The sequence below is a fragment of the Mustela lutreola genome, chromosome 5, assembly GCF_030435805.1.
Source record: "Mustela lutreola isolate mMusLut2 chromosome 5, mMusLut2.pri, whole genome shotgun sequence".
NCBI classification, from domain to species: Eukaryota; Metazoa; Chordata; class Mammalia; order Carnivora; family Mustelidae; genus Mustela; species Mustela lutreola.
The window spans coordinates 42,821,791-42,833,820 of record NC_081294.1 but is presented as its reverse complement, the minus strand read 5'-3'; the positions used below and the strand labels follow the sequence as shown (position 1 = coordinate 42,833,820).

At 46.1% G+C, this 12,030-nt stretch overlaps 1 protein-coding gene across 2 annotated transcripts in view; it reads left to right on the top strand.

Annotated features, from left to right (window-relative positions):
- Positions 1-11,535: 11,535 nt before the first annotated feature.
- Positions 11,536-12,030, top strand: part of ANXA6 (annexin A6) — a 46,881-nt gene continuing 46,386 nt past the window's right edge. For both annotated transcript variants that reach the window (XM_059174078.1, XM_059174076.1), the window contains exon 1: positions 11,536-11,683. The gene's annotated coding sequence lies outside the window, so the exon portion shown is untranslated. The remainder of the gene's footprint in view (positions 11,684-12,030) is intronic.

The following is a 12,030-nucleotide window of genomic DNA, read 5'->3' as shown; positions in this document are numbered from 1 at the left end:
CTCTGGGTTCCCGCTGCCAAGGTGAATGGAGCTATCCAGAACTCTCCGTGCTCAGGAGAAAACAGTCCTGCAGCCAGGAGAGGAGTGACCCCCAGAGCAGACAGGCAGAGCCGGGACGTAGCTGGCGGGGTCATGGAAGGTCACAGAAGGGTCATGGGGTGCCTGAAGGACAGGACTACTTGAGGACGAGCAGGTGAGTGTGGCCGGGTGGGGGTGACTACCGGTGGGGCCAAATCGAGCCTGCAGCAGCCAGCTTCTGCGTGGCCCGGAGCTAAGAATGGTTTCATATTTTAAAAAATATATATGGAAACCTTCCTGAATTTCCTCTCATCCTTGTGCCATACTCATCTTCTTGGTTCAGTTCCGATTTTAGGGGATGTGCTGCCAAAGGGTGTACTTACATTTTTTTTAAAGATTTTATTTATTTTATTTGACAGAGAGATCACAAGTAGGCAGAGAGGCAGGAAGAGACAGAGGGGGAAGCAGGCTCCCTGCTGAGCAGAGAGCCCCATACAGGGCTTGATCCCAGGACACTGAGATCATGACCTGAGCCGAAGGCAGCGGCTTAATCCACTGAGCCACCCAGGCGCCCCTGTACTTACATTTTTAAATGGTTAAAAACCCTGTATTTGGCAACATGAAAATGATGTAAAACTCAGATTTCAGTGTCCATAAATAAAGCAGTTTTGGAGACCAGCCACACTCCTTGGAGTAGTCCTGTCCAGGGTGGCTTTTATACCACAGCCACAGGATGGAGCGGCTGCCACAGAGACGGGGCGGGGGGTGCCCACAGCACAAAATCGTACGGCCTGGCCCTCTGCAGAAGATGTTTGTCAACTCTTGCTGGAAAGCTTGATATTTCTCTCCCTCTCTCTCTCTTCTGTTTTTTTTTTTTTTTTCTTTTTAGAATTTTATTTATTTATTTGAGAGAGAGATCATAGGGGGAGGAGAGGGCGGGGAGGGGGAGAGAGAGAGAAAGGAGCAGACTCCCCACTGATCCGGAAACCCTACATGGGGCTCATTCCCAGGACCGGGAGATTGTGACCAGAACCAAAGGCAGAGGCTTAACTGACTGAACCACCCAGGCGCCCCAAAGGTTGGTATTTCTAAAAATATAATTTCACTAAAGTAAACCATATGTAAATAAAATTCATGCTCAAAAAAGATGACAAAGCTTAAGTTCCCTTTGATTCACCATCCCCCGCCCCCTGCCACCTGCGCTTTCCACGAACCTCAGAGGTCACCCCTGGGTGCGTGTTCTTCTAGACCTCCTCCTCCCTCTGGCATTTACATCAGCATACGTACATATCTATAGAGACATAAAGGATTGCCTTGTGAATTTTTCTTTCCGTAGGTGGTTTTAGACCATGCCTAGTTTCCTTAAACTTGCTTTTCTTGAACTCAGCCGTGTTCCTTGGCCCCTGGCCGAGACCTACCTTGATACTTTAAAATGCTGCATAATATCCCATCACTCGGCTCTATAGTTTATTATTCCCTTACCAGAGGACACACAGCGTGTTTCCTTTTTTTCTATTGGAAACAGTGCTGCAAAGAGCAAGGAACATTTCAAGACTCAACTATCTACATGACCTTGAAGATTAAAGGCTTGTTAAATAAAAGAATGGTATTTTGTACAGACATGCGAGCGCAGATGTGTTCTCGCTCGTGTGTTTGACACAGGAAACACCACCAGGCAAGTCCCTCTCAGTGTAGCCAGAAGCCTCCTTCTCTCCTGCAGAGGTTTGTGTACCTGCCCGTTATCAGTTGTAAGCAGGTAGAAAGTCTTCTGGCCTCCAGTTGAAACAGGATTCCCTCTGTACAAATTCAATGGTTATTCTTGGAAGGTAGTATGTGGGGCTGGGATGTAGCAGAGAATGGGGAGACTGGGAGCTTGGGGCCCCGCTCTCACCTTCCCACTTGACCTTGAGCCATCTCACGGGTCTTCAGTTTCCCTAGCTGTTTAAGGAGGGTCTGGGATACTTAGGGCTCTGGCCTTTCAGAGCCCTGACATCCTCTTTTCAGTGACCGAGTCCTTCAAGGAGCATCAGAGCTCCGAGAGATGATGGCGTAGCTGCCAGCCACACGGGCACAGTGTTCTCGAGGGAGGTGCTGGGAGCTAGGCAGGGCACCACATTGAACCCACGCTCTCACTGAGCATCCTTTGTCCTGGTCCATTAGTACAGTGCCCAGTACTTTGTGGGCACTAGACCAACCACTGCTGAATGAATAAATGAGCTGCTCCAGCCTAGTCTCAGCAAGAGACATAATCTCTAACCCAAGGGCTCCATAAGAGGCAAATAAGGAGGAGAGAGGAGCAGAAGGGCCAGGGTACAACGGTCTAGGCAACATCTCAGAATTAGAAAGGTCACTCCTTTCCTGGGCGTCAGCCCTTGGGTGGGGAGTGTCTGGAATAGTAGACCTGGGGGTTAGGGGGCGCAGATATTCACTGAGGCTTTGAATTATAGTATTCATTCACTCATTTATTTCATCCACTCAATATTACTGAGATGCTACCAAGCAATGGAGACATGAATACAGGTATTAGCCATTATCTCACAAGTATCTAATCACCGATGAGGACAGTGCTATGATGGGAAGGAACAGGATCCTAGGAGAGATGATGGGGAGGGGTGTATACAGTGTGCTGGAGAAAGGATTTGGAAGGAATTTCTGAAGAAGTGCTATTTAGGGAGAAACCCACAAGAATAGATAAGCTTCTACCAGACTTACAAGAAGAGCTTTCATTCCAAGGGAATGGAAAGTTTTGATAGAATTTTGAGTGAGTCATGGGATCTTAGAATCCCAGACAGAGAATCTCAGAGTTATAGAATCTTAATCCTGCAGAATCCTGAAAATAAACACTGACAAACTCTTCAACAGCAAATGGAACCTTAGAATTGAATGTTAGAGACTCAGTCTTCACATGTAAGAGCAAAAGGGAATCGTTCAAAGAGTTTATTCCCATCTCCTTCTCTACTGTTGTACAGATAGTAACAGAACAAAAGTGCACAGTCACAGAACCCAGCCAGAACTCTTGCCTCTTATTATCAATAGATGAGGACTCTGTCCATTTAACAAATAATAATAGTAGCAACAATGCTTATATTTATTTTCTCATTACTAGATACTAATTGCCGCTAAGTGATTTATATCATTGTATCAGTGCACTCCAACACCGAACTCATGAGGTAGATGTTTTGTAATACCCATGCATTATAAGTAAGAAAACAATCTCAGGGACAATATAAATGATAAATGTTTACTCAGCTAAAATGTGGAACCAGAACCTTAGGGATTTTTTTGCTTATGTGCTTTTTAATTTAAACACTGTGCTCTAGGAGTGCCTGAGTGGCTCAGTGGGTTAAAGCCTCTGCCTTCAGCTCAGGTCATGATCCTGGGGTCCTGGGATCAAGCCCTGCATCAGGCTCTCTGCTCAGCGGGGAGCCTGCTTCCTCCTCTCTCTCTCTGCCTGCTTCTCTGCCTACTTGTGATTTCTGTCTGTCAAATAAATAAATAAAATCTTAAAAAAAAAACAAAAACTGTGCTCTAAAGCATGGTGCTACACAGGTTTTTCTTAAGCAGTTGCTTTCAGGTCTCTTTGCAGTGACCCCAGCCTTCCTGTGACTTCCCCCTTAAGGGGTCAAGGTAATCTCTTGGCCCAACATTGCTGTGGGCTGATAAGCTTCCTGGAAGGTCTGTAGTGCACTCTCACATCAAAGGAGACTTCTGAGGGCGCCTGGGTGGCTCAGTTGTTCAGCATCTGCCGTCTGCTCAGGTCATGATCCCAGGGTTCTGGGATGGAGTCCTGCATTGGGCTCCATTCTGTGGGAAGCCTGCTTCTTCCTCTCCCAGTCCCCTGACTTGTGTTCCCCCTCTCTCTGTCAAATAAATAAAATCTTATAAAAAAGAAGAAAAAAAATGAGCCTTCTGAAACTGAAATGTGCTGTTAAATCTAAAAGAAATGAGTCTGTTTATGGGATCCAAGAAACACCATCAGGAAAAATAGTTCCTATCTTAGGTTAGGCACTGCTCAGTGACGGAGCCTCCCTGGGTCCTAGGCACCACCTCTTTTAGGTGAGATGACAGTGCCTGTTCTGTTCACCTCAGTTGTAGAGAGATAATGCATGATTTATGAAATATATGTAAGCATTCTAAGTTTCAGTGGTTTCTACCTTGTGCGTGAGAGCATGGATGGATCTCCTCCATATGGGGGGTAATTTGGGACTATTAGGAGCCTCAAAAAATATTGATTACTCTTTTATCTAGAATTCAAGTTCTAGGAAACAATCTTGAAGCTGTGCTAAAAAATTCAGAGTCAACCTAAACGTCCAACAATGGGTGATTAGATAAATGAATTATACTATTAACCCTAGGATGGAATTTGATATAGTTATTTTCAATGTTTTGGAGAATATTTAATCACATAAAATAGTGTACACAACAAGTTAAAGTGTATCAAAGATAAAGTAAAATTTACAGTAAGTTCTGGGTTTTTGCAAATAAGAGTATACATACATGTGTGGCACATAAGCACTATAGCAGTGCTGTAACTATAATCATTGCTGTTATTGTTATATAATAAAAGAATGATGTTAATAGTAGTGTTGCTGTAGGCTACCTTTGGATTATAGGATTATGTCTTTAAATTATTTTCACCCTTTGGGGTGCCTGGGTGGCTCAGTGGGTTAAGCCTCTGTCTTCCACTCAGGTCATGATCTCAGGGTCCTGGGATGGAGCCCTGCTCTCTTTTTCAGCAGAGAGCCTGCTTCTCCCACCCCCTGCCTGCCCCTCTGCCTACTTGTGATCTCTGGATGTCAAATAAATAAATAAATCTTTAAAAAATTCTTTTCATCTTTTGATTACCATGGATAACCAATATTTTTACAATAAGAGAAACAAAAATCATTAGAAAAGTGGTTCTCTAATTTTTTTAAGCCTATTTTTTGCTTGCATTCTGTCTCTCCATCTCTCCACCCTCCAAGTGACCTGCCTGCCCAAAACTAAGTGTCCTCACATCACTAAGACCCTAGAGCTAAAAATAATCTGCTTCATGCTAAGCAGTTAGAAACTCCTTATGTTCTTTCCCACAGAGAGGAGCAATCCCCAAGTTCCTCAGAGGAATGTCGCGGGCACTGAAACAGGACTTTCTTGTGGAAGAAGAGGGTCTTCCCGGTGGCCGTATGAACAGTACCCCCACCCCTTCCTTTTGTGAAAGTGAGAACAGGAATGCGCCATGCCAGGCCCACTGTCCTGATGGAAGCCGGCAGAACTGGAATCTGCCAGCAGGTGGCAGTATCTGACCACTTGCAGCTTTCCCAGCAGGCAACCCAGAGACCTCTAAAGTTTCTCCTCTGAAATTAAGAGAAACTCTGAGGAAAGAGTCTGGAATCCCAATCCATTGTTCTGCCCACATCTCCACACCACATTGTCTCTCTTACAAACACTTTAGAAGGGCCACTCTATGTAGGAAGGAGTTTGGAACAGCACCATAAAGATGAAGTCATCTTAGCGTGTTTCCGTCCCCCGTTTTTCCTCCTTCCAGGCTTTGTGTCCACGAGCCAGTGAGGTTATGTGACATATGCTCACTTGCTATTCCATGGCCCCTGGATGTTTGCGTTGTTTCCTTTCTGCAGTTAAAAATACGTGCGGAACCTAAAAAGCTTTCTCTGTATTTCAAATTATTTTCTTAGGACTGATTCCCAGAAATGAGATGATCAGTCAAAGAAAATGAAAAGTCTATTACCCTCTTTTTCTGCAGCTCAGGGAATAAATAAGGCTCTGGGTTCAGCAGTCAGGGAACCAGGCTTGCAATCCTGTCTCAGTCACATGGGCTGACTGTGAGAGCAGACGCCATGTTTTCTCTGATCGTCCGTCATCTTTACTGCGAAGAAGGATACTAACAGACCCTACACTCATACATTAGATCCCATTTTCTCTCCAAATATCGCTCCCCGCTCTCTTCCATTTCTTCACTCTACCTGGTCATTCCCATCAGCTCACAAATATGCTGTGATGTCACCAGTCCTAAGCAAATAAACCAAAACCTTCCTCTTGATCCCCGCCCACAACCAGGGATGCCCCATTTTCTTTGCTGGCCTTGGCAGCAAAACTCTTAGAAATGAGTAGTTGGTACTTGTTATCCTAAGCCCATTCCTATAAGGCCCTGCCCCCAACACTCCCCCAAGCCTGTTCTTCACAGGAAACTTGAACTTCCTACTGCTAAACACAATGATGGATATGTGGGTCTTGTCTTACTGGACCTAAGAGCAGCATTTGCACAACTAACCACTCCTTCCTCCTTCAAACACTTTTTCCCACTTGGTTTCCAAACCACCACACTCTCTTGGATTTCCTTGTAGCTTACTGCAAGCTCTTTCCCAGTCCCCTTTGCTGAGTTCTTCAACTCCTTCTGATTCTTTTTTCTTTTTTTAAGTTTTTTATTTATTTAAGTAATCTCTGCCCCCAACGTGGGGCTCAAACTCAGACCCCAAGTTCAACAGTCGCATGATCTTCCAACTGAATCAGCCAGGGACCCCTTTTCTCTCTGATTCTTTTTTCTTTCTTTCTTTTTTATGTATGCTTCTTGCCCAGCACAGAACCCAATACAGGGCTTGAACTCATGACCCTGAGATCAAGACCTGAGATGAGACCAAGAGTCAGACACCTAACTAACTGAACCACTCAGGTGCCTCCTTTCTGATTCTTAAGGTAGGGGTGACCCTTGGTTCTCTTCTCCTTTGATGAGCTCATTGCTTTCTCTGGACTTGAACAGTAGTTCTATGTGTGTCACTTTCAAATCTATATCCCCAGCCCTGACCTCTTTCTTGAATGCCAGATTTGTTTATACAACTGCCTTTTTGACATCTCCTCTTGGATATCTAATAGAAATCTTAAACAAACTGATCAAAAATGGAAGTCAATTTTTTTCCCACTTTCACTCCCCAAAATTCTCCTCCTCCAATTTTGTTCCTCACAGTTCATAGTAACTCCATTCTTCTAGTGGGCCAAGCCAAGATCCTTGAAGTCAGTCTTGGCTCCCCTCTCTGTCTCTCACCTTATATCCAGTCCTTCTGGAAATCATGTTAATTTTACCTTGAAGTATATCCAGTGTCTAACCTCTTCTCACCGACTCCATTTATGCCACTCTGGCTGAGCCACCAGCATCTCTCCCCCAGATTATTCCAAAAGCCTCCTACCAGATCTCCAGCTCCTACTCTTGTGTCCTGTTAGTTATCATTATTCTTGACATAGAAACATATAAAGAGCAATATATAAAGAATATAAAAGCTCTTATAAAATATAAATATTTTACATAATGTACAATATATAAAGAGCTCTTACAACTCTTACAACAAACTATAATATACAATATATAAAGAGCTCTTAGAACTCAACAACAAAAGGATGACCCAGTTTAAAGATGGACAGAGGAAAAAATAAATAAAATAGGTAAAAGATTTGCATAACTTGAACAGGCAAAGGACATTTCTTCAGAGAAGATGTATGTATAAGTGGCCAATAAGCACATGAAAAGGTGTTCAACATCATTAGTCATTAAAGGAATGCAAATCAAAATCAGGAGATACCAAAAAAAGAAAACACTCAGCTATACTACAGTCATAAAAACAGAACATAAAACCACAAAATACCATTTCACACTGACTAGGATGGCATTGAAAACAAAAACAAAACAAAACAAAAACAGAAAATAACAAGTGTTGGCAGGAACATGAAGAACCCTGTGCATTGCTGGTGGAAACAGCTCAGCAATTCCTCAAGCAGTTAAATATAGAATTATCAAATGGACTAGGAATTCCACTCTTAGTAAATACAGAAGAGAATTGAAGACAAGTCCTCACACCAGCATTTGTACATAAATATTGATAACAGCACTGTTCACAATGGCCAAAAAGAGGAAACAACCTAAGTGTCCATCAGCTGATGAGTGGATAAGCAAAAGGTGATAGATACACACAATAAAATATTATTCAACCGGACACCTGGGTGGCTCAGTTGGTTAAGCAACTGCCTTGGGCTCAGGTCATGATCCTGGAGTCCCTTATGATGAGATCTGTTAAAAATGAAACCGCTGGCCCGAAATAGTGTCATTGAGACTGAATTCATAAACAGTGGCTTGGGGATTAATCCTTAATCTGTTTCAACCTCCCCCAGAAATGTCGTCTTAACTGGTCAATTAGGAATTTTTCAATCAGTGCCAATGAATCTGCTGTTGGAGCCCTCCAAAGAAAGATGAGATCCTCTGCAGGGTAAGACTCCTTGCTCTAAGAGAGGGGGAGACTGGAACAACAATGTGGAAGAGGTAAGGACGGTCGCCAAGCTGTAGGAAGAGCATCTCAGCCAAAGGAAACAGCTGGAACAAATGCTCTGAGGCGAGTGGGAGTGGGGAGCAGGGCTGTAAGGAGGCCTGTGTGGCTGGAGTGGAGTGAGAGGGAGGGGAGTACCGGGAAAACAGAGATAAGGAGGGACCAGATCAAATGGGGGTGGGGAAGGGGGTTTGTGGGTCCTTGTAAGGACTTTTTTTTTTTTACTCTGAGGCTTTTGGGAAGCTGTTGCAGAGTGCTGAGTAGAGGAGGGTCATGCCATTTGTTTTCTTTCTTTGGGGGTAAAATTCACATCACAGAAAATTAACCATTTTAAAGTGAACGATTCAGTGACATTTAGTACATTCACATCCTTATCTAACCACCCCCCCTGCATAGTTCCAAACCAGTTTCATCTCCCTAAAAGAAACCCCGAACCCATTAAGCAAGTACGCTGCATCCTCCCGGCACCCAACCCCTGGAAACCACCAATCTGCTTTTCTGCCTCTACGGATTTGTCCATTCTGAATGGGCCATATACATGAAATGATACTAATGTGTGACCTTTCAGGTCTGGCTCCTTTCATTTAGTATGATTACATTAGGGTTCTCCAGAGAAACAGAACCAACAGGGTATATAGAAATAGATGTAGGACGAGATTTGTTAGAGGAATTGGCTCAGGCATTTTATGGAGGCTGAGAAGTCCTATAATCTGCTGTCTGCAAGCTGGAGAACCAGGAGGGCCACTGGTGTGATTCCGCTGGAATCTGCAGGCCTGCAAATAAGGGGCTGTGGGTCTGAGAGCAGGAAAAGATAGACATCCTGGCTCAAGAAGAGAGAAAGCTGAATTTACCCTTTCTCTCATTTGATCCATTTGGCCCTCCATGGATTGCATGATGCCTGACCACACTGGTGAGGGCAGCTCCTTAGTCTACTGTACCAAATCCTAATCTCTCAGTGAATCAAATGCTAATCATCACAGACACACCCAGAAAGGATGTTTTATCAGCTCTCTGGGCATCCCTTAGCCCAGTCAACCCGACATGTAAGATTAGCCATCATGACAGTGGTCTTGAAGTTCCTTCGTGTTGCTGCGTGTGTCTGTACTTTATTCTTTTTATGGTTGAATAATTTTTTTTTAAGATTTTATTTATTTGAGAGAGAGAGAGTGTGAGCATGAAAGGGGCAAGGGGTAGAGGGAGAAGCCGGCTCCCTGATGAGCAGAAGGCCTGATGTGGGACTTGATCCTGGGACTCCAGGATCATGACCTGAGCCCAAGGCAGTTGCTTAACCAACTGAGCCACCCAGGTGTCCGGTTGAATAATATTTTATTGTGTGTATCTATCACATGAAAAAAACTGAGGGTTGCTGGGGGGGGCGGTAGGGAGAGGGTGGTTGGGTTATGGACGTTGGGGAGGTACGTGCTATGGTGAGTGCTGTGAAATGTGTAAGTTTAATGATTCACAGACCTGTACCTCTGGGGCAAATAATACATTATATGTTAATAAAAAAAAGTTATCTTCTTGGATGCCTGGGTGGTGGGTCCATTGAGCATCCAACTCTTTAAAACAAAAAATTTTATTCATTTATTTGACAGAGAGAGAGAGCACAAGCAGGGGAAGCGGCAAGGGAGAAGGTGAAGCAGGCTCCCCACTGAGCAGGCAGCCTGACCGACTGGGGACTCAATCCTAGGACCCTGGGATCATGACCTGAGCCGAAAGCAGAAGCTTAACTGACAGAGCCACTCAGGTGCCCCTGAGCATCCAACTCTTGATTTTGGCTTAGATCATCATCTTAGGGGTCCTGAGATTGGCCCCCTGTTGGTCTGCACACTCAGTGGGGAGTCTGCTTGAGGATTCTCTCCATCTCCCTCTGCTCTTCCCTCGTGCAAACATGTGCTCTCGTGCCCTCTCTCACTCTCTCCCTCTCTCAAATAAATATATAAATCCTTAAAAAAAAAAGAGAGAGAGAGTTCTCGTCTTGGTATAGGCTCTTTCCACTGTACATTTAGGAGATAAAGAGCTTTTCCTGACTCTGGTTTTATTTTTTTTTTTTTAAGATTTTATTTATTTATTTGACAGAGAGAGATCACAAGTAGACAGAGAGGCAGGCAGAGAGAGAGAGGGAAGCAGACTCCCTGCTGAGCAGAGAGCCAGATGCGGGCCTCGATCCCAGGACCCTGAGATCATGGCGGCTTAACCCACTGAGCCACCCAGGCGCCCCTGAATCTGGTTTTAATTCAAAATAATCTTCATGCCAAAGTGGTCCATCTTGGAGCAGCCTGCCCTTGGCCCTTCCAAACAGATGAAAGGACATGCTTTCCAACCAGGTCTCCTTGTGGGAGGCTTAGAGGACTCTGAACTAGTGACAAATTGAGGACAGCCCTTGGACAAGGCTTTGATTGTCACTATCTCTTGGATGAGCAAATTTATAATCAAAGCAGTTAAGTGTCTTGCCCATGCAAACAGCACGTGAGTGGCAGCCCCCGGTTGTCATCAGTCTACCTTTTCACCAAAGCAGAGCTTCTATGGAGGTATAGGGGATGGGAGATACTACTGACCTTCACTGTGGGGCCACCTCCCCCAGGAAGTCTCAACAAATACCCTGGGGGACAACCATTCTGTTCCCTCTAGATTCCCAAATAGTTTATCATTTTCTGTGTTGTAGCATTTTCCACGCAGCCCTGGCTTTAACTGCTGTTCTCTGCCTTTCCCAGAGGCAAGCCCCAGTGAGCATCCCTGGGGAGTCACTAGGCCCAGGTTAGAATCCCAGCTCCACAAATGACTAGCCGCGTCACATTGGTCAAATAACTGGACGTCTCTGGGCTCTCCGGCTCCCCAAAGTGGGTAAGTAATGTCACCAGCCTGGCGGGGCTATTGTGGAATGAAATCCATCAGGCAGATAAAGTGCTCAGCCTCAATTTTGTCTCGATGTTCTGTTTCTCAACAAAGCTTTGGCGACTGGTTGGAATTTGGGGGGAAATGTCCAGATCAGGGAATTGGAAGCTCTGACTTCTGGCCCTGAGTGGCCGTGTGACCTTGGCCAAATCCCCCTACATTCTCTAGATCTCGGCCGGGGTCTGAGCACTGCCCTATGTTCTCCTGGCTAGGCCCTTCTTGGCCCGTGACATTCTAAGTTCCAGGAGCGAATGAACTTGGGGGGGTGGGGTTGGAGGAGGGAAGGCGGGGCGAGTCGGATTGGCCTCGGCGCGCCACGTGTCCCGCTGGGGAGCCGCCCGCTGTCCTCCCGGCCAGCCCCGCGCTGCGGCTGCTGCTACCGCTGGGCTAACGGGCTCTCACCCTGCGAGCTCCTCGTCGGCGCCCGCGTCTGCAGGTTCGCTACAGGAAGCCTCCGCCGCGCGGTGAGTGGGTTGAGGCGGGAGAGGGGACCGCATCAGGGGACCCTCCCCCCTCCTGGGGGCTGCAGGGAACGTGGGGACCAGCGATAAACGCCCAGTCATCGCCGACCTGTGCCTCCCGCGGGACTCCGGGGTGGGGCGCAGGCAGGTGGCTGGCGCGGGCAGGTGGGGGACCGCAGGGGCGGGAACCCGAGAGGGTCGCAGGCTGCACGTGTCTGGGGGAGCGCAGTGGAACCAATCTAGGGCGGCGGGAGCTGAAGAGAAGGCTGGGGGGATGGGAGGGGAACGGGGAAGGGGAGTGGAAGGGAGGGCACGGGGGGACGGGGCGGACTCTGGCGCGGGTGTGGTCC